The sequence below is a fragment of the Berghia stephanieae genome, chromosome 10 (assembly GCF_034508935.2).
Source record: "Berghia stephanieae isolate SIO BIC M18660-M18661 chromosome 10, UCSD_Bste_1.3, whole genome shotgun sequence".
NCBI classification, from domain to species: domain Eukaryota; kingdom Metazoa; phylum Mollusca; class Gastropoda; order Nudibranchia; family Aeolidiidae; genus Berghia; species Berghia stephanieae.
In genome coordinates this window covers 23,151,943-23,159,442 of record NC_088369.1, presented here as the reverse complement: position 1 = coordinate 23,159,442, position 7,500 = coordinate 23,151,943, and positions in this window count along the sequence as shown.

Genomic DNA, 7,500 nt, shown 5'->3' with positions numbered 1-7,500 from the left:
ACAGCGTCTATTGCACACTAAAATCGTCTTTGGAATAATTATAGTATGATGATAGTGATGTGCGGCGAATTTACCCGAGAGTACCGGTGAATTTACCCGAAATTATAGATTTTTGAAATATTGTATTACAATTTTTAGAAATATTTTTCTGATGATAATATACACTGATAATGAAAATAAAATGGATATGGATGACCACAAAGTCAATACAACATTGATTTTGTGACCAGGGCCTTCACATTCAACTGCACAAACTAGGGGAACATTAGTGTAGGGTTGCCGTTACAATCAAAAAGTCAAGGATGTCACAACATCTTGATTACTACATGTCATTTTGAAGTGCTATAACTCTTAAAGATTTCTCATTTGCTTCCTTCAAACTGAAGCAATACGTACATTCGCATCTTGTCTTTTGAATATGGACTATTCCAACGTGAGGGGTGTAAGGATAAATGTTCACCAAGCATTATTTCTTGGGGGGTGGAGGGTCGCGGCGAATTTCCCCGCCGGCGAACTTACCCGATTCTACCGTAACCACTCAGCATACTCAGCCTATAGCCTAACTGACTGTGTTCTATGTCCATCCTCCTATTAGGTACTTCAACAAGAGATGTGCTAGCCTATCTTGATCTAGTAACATCTCTATCTAAAAAAGTTGTTATTAAAAAACAATTTTTATCTTAATAGAAAATATAATCCTACTATTATTATTATATATATATGTGTTATAATAATAAAAATGTATTAAACTCTGCATACCATATATTTGTTTTCGATAGATAATCAAGTATATAACATGATTATATTATTAAACGTAATGTACATTCAGATAAATCAATTTTTATTTCATTATTTAATTTTTCTTTAGTATATTATCCAGGTTTTATTATCTAGAGACTTTAATTTAAAATATTATTAAACAAGGGAGGTAATCGTATTTTGAAGAGAGATGAAAAGAAGGGAGTACTTAAATGTGACTCGTATATAACACAAAACAAACGACGTTTCGGCCTTTGGCCCATTTCAAGTAAACACGAAATATATTAGATTGTCATAATAGTTGAGACATTATTGATACAAATGTGTGTGTATGTGTGTGTGCGTGTGAGTGTGTCCATGTGTGTATGTGTGTGTGTGTGTATAATATGTGTATATATATATGTGTGTGTGTGTGTGTGTGTGTGTTATTGACGAATACTTGACCGGACGGCGATAGTGTTATTTTGACCCCCTACCTTCCCTATTAAGCTATAATAATAATAATAATAATAATAATAATAATAATAATAATAATAATAATAATAATAATAATAATAATAATAATAATAATAATAATAATAATAATAATAATAATAATAGATATTCAAGTATATATAATAAATATAGTTATACATTAATTACATTCAGATATATTAATTTTTATTTTGATATTTAGTTTTCCTTTAGTACATTATCCAGGTTTTATTATCTAGAGACTTTAATTTAAAATGTTGTATTAATAAGGGAGGTAATCGTATTTTGAAGAGAAAGATGAAGGGAGTAAATGGGACTCACCATAATATAACATAAAACAAGGACGTTATATACCTATATATATATATATATATATATATATATATATATATATATATATATATATATATATATATATATATATATATTATATATATATGTATATTAGAGGGGCAAATTATAGGCATAGTATCAAAGCTAATGTTTAAAGTTTTTGCATGCTAATGATAGTTGAATAAAGCTATCTAGACGTCTATGTACAAGCTCATTTTAAATAATTTTTTTTTTCAATTTTGATAAGTAGTAAAAATCTCTAGGATTGAGTGAGTTAAGAAAAGTGTTCATTTAGTCGTAATAAATAAATGTGACGATTTTCCTATAGTTGGTGAGGAAAGGGTCTATTCCACATGGCTTTCAGAGAACAGTCATATTATTTGGCAAGGGTGTAGTCGGCTATGTGGTCCTGGGTTTGAGCCTCGCTCGGCGCATATTTGAGTCCTTGGAGAAGGTTATTTTCTCACATTCTTTCACTCGTAGTCAGGTGTAAAATTAATACCTGGCCGTCAACAGCGTTGTCTTTGTCGGGGAAAAAATGTAACGTCGCCTAACAGGCGTCATGTCTCATTCTACATGTTACATGTTACTGTTGGCCAGGGATCCCTTATATAGCGCTTTGAGCACATTTAGTGGATATTGCCCTTTATAAAAGCTCTATTTTAAAACAAAAACAATTTCATATTAACTCATTTTTCAACAAAATGTTGGCCTATCGGGTTCATGTAGGGGGAACGTGAACAAAATGTTGGCCTATCGGGTTCATGTAGGGGGAACGTGAACAAAATGTTGGCCTATCGGGTTCATGTAGGGGGAACGTGAACAAAATGTTGGCCTATCGGGTTCATGTAGGGGGAACGTGAACAAAATGTTGGCCTATCGGGTTCATGTAGGGGGAACGTGAACAAAATGTTGGCCTATCGGGTTCATGTAGGGGGAACGTGAACAAAATGTTGGCCTATCGGGTTCATGTAGGGGGAACGTGAACAAAATGTTGGCCTATCGGGTTCATGTAGGGGGAACGTGAACAAAATGTTGGCCTATCGGGTTCATGTAGGGGGAACGTGAACAAAATGTTGGCCTATCGGGTTCATGTAGGGGGAACGTGAACAAAATGTTGGCCTATCGGGTTCAGGGAGGGGAACGTGAACAAAATGTTGGCCTATCGGGTTCATGTAGGGGGAACGTGAACAAAATGTTGGCCTATCGGGTTCATGTAGGGGGAACGTGAACAAAATGTTGGCCTATCGGGTTCATGTAGGGGGAACGTGAACAAAATGTTGGCCTATCGGGTTCATGTAGGGGGAACGTGAACAAAATGTTGGCCTATCGGGTTCATGTAGGGGGAACGTGAACAAAATGTTGGCCTATCGGGTTCATGTAGGGGGAACGTGAACAAAATGTTGGCCTATCGGGTTCATGTAGGGGGAACGTGAACAAAATGTTGGCCTATCGGGTTCATGTAGGGGGAACGTGAACAAAATGTTGGCCTATCGGGTTCATGTAGGGGGAACGTGAACAAAATGTTGGCCTATCGGGTTCATTTAGGGGGAACGTGAACAAAATGTTGGCCTATCGGGTTCATGTAGGGGGAACGTGAACAAAATGTTGGCCTATCGGGTTCAGGTAGGGGGAACGTGAACAAAATGTTGGCCTATCGGGTTCATGTAGGGGGAACGTGAACAAAATCTTGGCCTATCGGGTTCATGTAGGGGGAACGTGAACATTTCATTGTATGGGAATAGTCATAACATTCTATCCACTCGAAGAATATAGTGTAGACAAATAGATTTAAACAGTCGTCACGTCACTTCCCTCCTAATGACGCATAGTAACTTAGTAACTCTGTTTCTAAACTATCGGAACAATGGCGGACGCGCTTGTGAAATACTTCTCCGACGAGCATCAAAGTTTATCCAGAGGAGAAAAACATTATAAATATGATCATGTTTTGAATTTTATACATTCTGGTCACATGTCATGTGAAAACGTTCTAGTTCTAGCCGGCATGAAGAATAAAAAGTACCGATTTTCTTTGTTTAGAACCAACGAAGGAATATAGATAATTCATCAAACAAGAATCACCTATGTTGTCCAAAGTGAGCAAATTGGCGGCTAATAATCTTGCCCAAGGAAAAAAAACCCGAAAGTGCCTGAATCGGGGCTCGAACCAGGGACCTTCCGGGTCACAGTGCCATGCCTTAACCACTCAGCATACTCTAATTGCATACACTGTGTGCCATGTGCACCCTCCTATTAGACAATAGGGCTGGGCAGGTACCCGCGAGTACCCGCGGGTAATAAAGTTAAACCGGGTACTCGGGTAAAAGGGGCGGGTAACGGGTACCCGCTTCAACAAATGGAAACCGAACAGAGAGTGATAATTTTTGGCGGTTTTAATATTTTTGAACAAAAATTGGAAATAATACAATTTTATTTACATATTTACATTTATATGACATTTTTCCAAAAGATTTTCCTACTTTATTTGTCAATTACGTTGATTTTTTTGTTTTATTTGTTAACACACATTTGATTCAATTTTGGAATCAATAGGTTAAGACTATATAATATTATATTAGTTTTTATCTTATAAAGGAATCTCAGGTACTTATATTTATTATTATTTTTTTCATTGTAGTTAATTATCTTTGTTTCTTACTTCAGTTTATTACTTCATTTATTAAAAAAATAAAAAAAAATAAAAAAGCGGGTACCCGGGTAATCAGACCACTAGGCCTACCTCCTGCCTCCCACCCGGGTATGCTAATGATTTGGGCGGGTAATCCCAGCACTATCAGACAGAAGAGATTAGAGATGTAGGTAGGCATTTGATCTAGTACCAACATCTCTATCTAAAAATAAAAAGTCTATATTTTAAAGAAAATATTTGGGTAGCTAAATAAATACCCCACAATTATTATTATATATCTCTATTTTATAATAATGCAAATGTTTTAAACTTTGCATACTATATATATTTTTTGATAGATATTCAAGTATATAACATAATTATATTATTAAATGTTATGTACATTCAGATAAACCAATTTTTTTTTCATTATTTAATTTTTCTTTAGTATATTATCCAGGTTTTATTATCTAGAGACTTTAATTTAAAATATTATCAAACAAGGGAGGTAATCGTATTTTGAAGAGAGATGAAAAGAAGTGAGTACTTAAATGTGACTCGTATATAACACAAAACAAACGACGTTTCGGCCTTTGGTCCATTTCAAGTAAACACGAAATATATATATATTAGATTGTCATAATAGTTGAGACATTATTGATAAAAAATATGTGTGTATATGTGAGTGTATGTGTGTCTATGTGTGTATGTGTGTGTGTGTGTGTGCGTGAGTGTGTGAGTGTGTGTGTGTACGTGGTGTATATATGTGTGTGTATGTGTGTATGTGTGTGTGTGTGAGTGTGGGAGAGTGTGTGTGTGTGTGTACGTGGTGTATATGTGTGTGCGTTATTGGCAGCAGTCTCTTATGGTTCACACTACTATGTTATGACGATCGACCCAATCAGCAAAGTCGGGTCCGCATTCGTGCACCGTCGCAAACCCGCCAGGTAGCATCGTCACAACACACCTTTCGACTAGATGCTCTGCCGTCTCGGGTTCTTGCCCACAACGTGGACATATTGGACAGGAAGTTAGACCCCACCGATGTAACGCACTTGCCGTTAGGCAGCTCCTCGACCGAAGCCGATTCGCAGCTACCCAGTGTCTCCTCCTACTGGTATCGAAGCCTGGCAACTTCTCACCAAGCTTAGAGGAGTGTAGGTCCCCGCCCCCATGTTATTGGCGAATACTAGACCGGACGGCGATAGTGTTATTTTGACCCCCTACCTTCCCTATTAAGATATATATATATATATATATATATATATATATATATATATATATATATATATATATATATATATATATATATATATATATATATATAAATGACTTACTGACTTAAGACCTTTCGCTTTCTAATCATCCGTTCGGGACGCCTCGGTTGTCTCTCTAATCATCCGTGTCATTTCTTTCCACTGTTCACGGTCTTTTGCTGTGGATGCTAATTTCGTGGGGTCTTCCTTTGATTTCAATACTTTGTTATTTTGAAGGCGTTTAGGTCTCTCTTGAGGACAGTGTGAATTGACATGGTGGTCTACCTTGATATTTCTTGTGTCGTAATGGAGTGAAAAAAGTATTCATGGCTTTATAAGCTGGTATAGCTACATCTCTTCTGAGTATATGCCCAAAAAGCCGCCATCTTGCCTCCATTGATAAGGGGTTTTCATTGCATTTTTCATACAGTGTTTTATTGCTTATTTTTATGGGGTATCGTATATATTCAGGACTCTTGTCAGTTGTTTTCTATGGAATCTGTCTAATCTTTGCTCTTCGGCTCCAGTCTGTATCCATGTACCGCAGTTGTATATAAGCACGGATTTTACAAGGGTTGTGTATAATTTGATTTTAGTGTTTATTTTCATTTTATCTTTTCTAATCCATATATGTAATAATTTATTTAGTGCAACTGTCGATAAACTTTTTCTTCCTTCTACGTCTTCCTTGTCTCCTATTAATGATCCTACTTTTTTTTGTGGCTCTCTCCACACACACACACACACACACACACACACACACACACACATATATATATATATATATATATATATATATTTCACAACAGTTACTGCATTTAATGGCGTAGCTTAGCAAATAATTTTGGGTTGTTTCAAATAGTGTAACAATAGATATCATTTTAATAGTACTTAACAGTGTCGAAAAACAAAACAAAACAAGACAAAAACAGCGTTTCCCATGGTCGAGCCTGTGGGGAGTTTTAATTAATCGTAATCACAACGGAATTCACTGAAAAAAATTGTTACTGTAAAATATCCGAAAGTTCACTCATCCGCCCAGACCCTTCGTTGTTTTATATATACTGTAAAGAAGAAAAAATCCCAAAGTACTGTACTGTAACCAATGGCAAACAATCGACTTAAGTCACTAGCAATACTCTTCTACAGTCGTAACGTCACTTCCTTGGTAATGACGCATTGTAACTTAGCAACTCGCTCTAAACTATCGGAACAATGGCGGAGGCCCTTATGAAATATTTCTCCGGCGAGCATTAAAGCGTATCCAGAGGAGAAAAAAAAAATATAAATTTGATCATGTTTTGACTTCTACACATTCTGATCACAAGACATATGAAAAGTTCTAGCCAGCTTGAAGAATAAAAAGTAATGATTTTCTTTGTTTAGAACCAAGATGGCCGCCGTTGCCGGGCAGCGTGACATCAGACTACTGAATCCAATTACTGTATGTTTCAAAATTATCAATAAAATTCAGCAAAATTCTTTTGTATATTACGAACATTGAACACCTTGATTAGTGATAAAGATCAAATAAAACGAGACATACTTTATGGTAACTGGAACGCAGTATAATATGTAATGAATTTATAATAATATTATCATGACTAATCTGTTGCTTTGTACAAAAGATTTATACAGCAAGATGCTAAAAGAGCGTCTTTTTGCTTGCAAACTAAAAACGATCATAGATAATAATGTTAAGTATCACGTAGCTTGTGTGCTAATCTTGTGTCAACCCAATCACGTGATTCTTTCCTTTCTTGTAATGACCGCGGTCTTTCGTGTCCGATGTGATATTCAGAAAATACAACGATTCTCAATGCGTATCTTGTATTATATATCTATTGTGCGGCTGTGTGGTCTAGTGGTATGACACTCGCTTTCGGATCGGAAGATCCTAGATTCGAGCCTCGCTCGGCGCATAGTTGAGTCCTTGGAAAAGGCTCTTTACTAACATTCTCTCACCGTACTCAGGTGTAAAATGAGTACCTGGCCGTTAACAGCGTTGTCTCTGTCGGAAAAAAATTATCGCCTAACAGGCGTCAT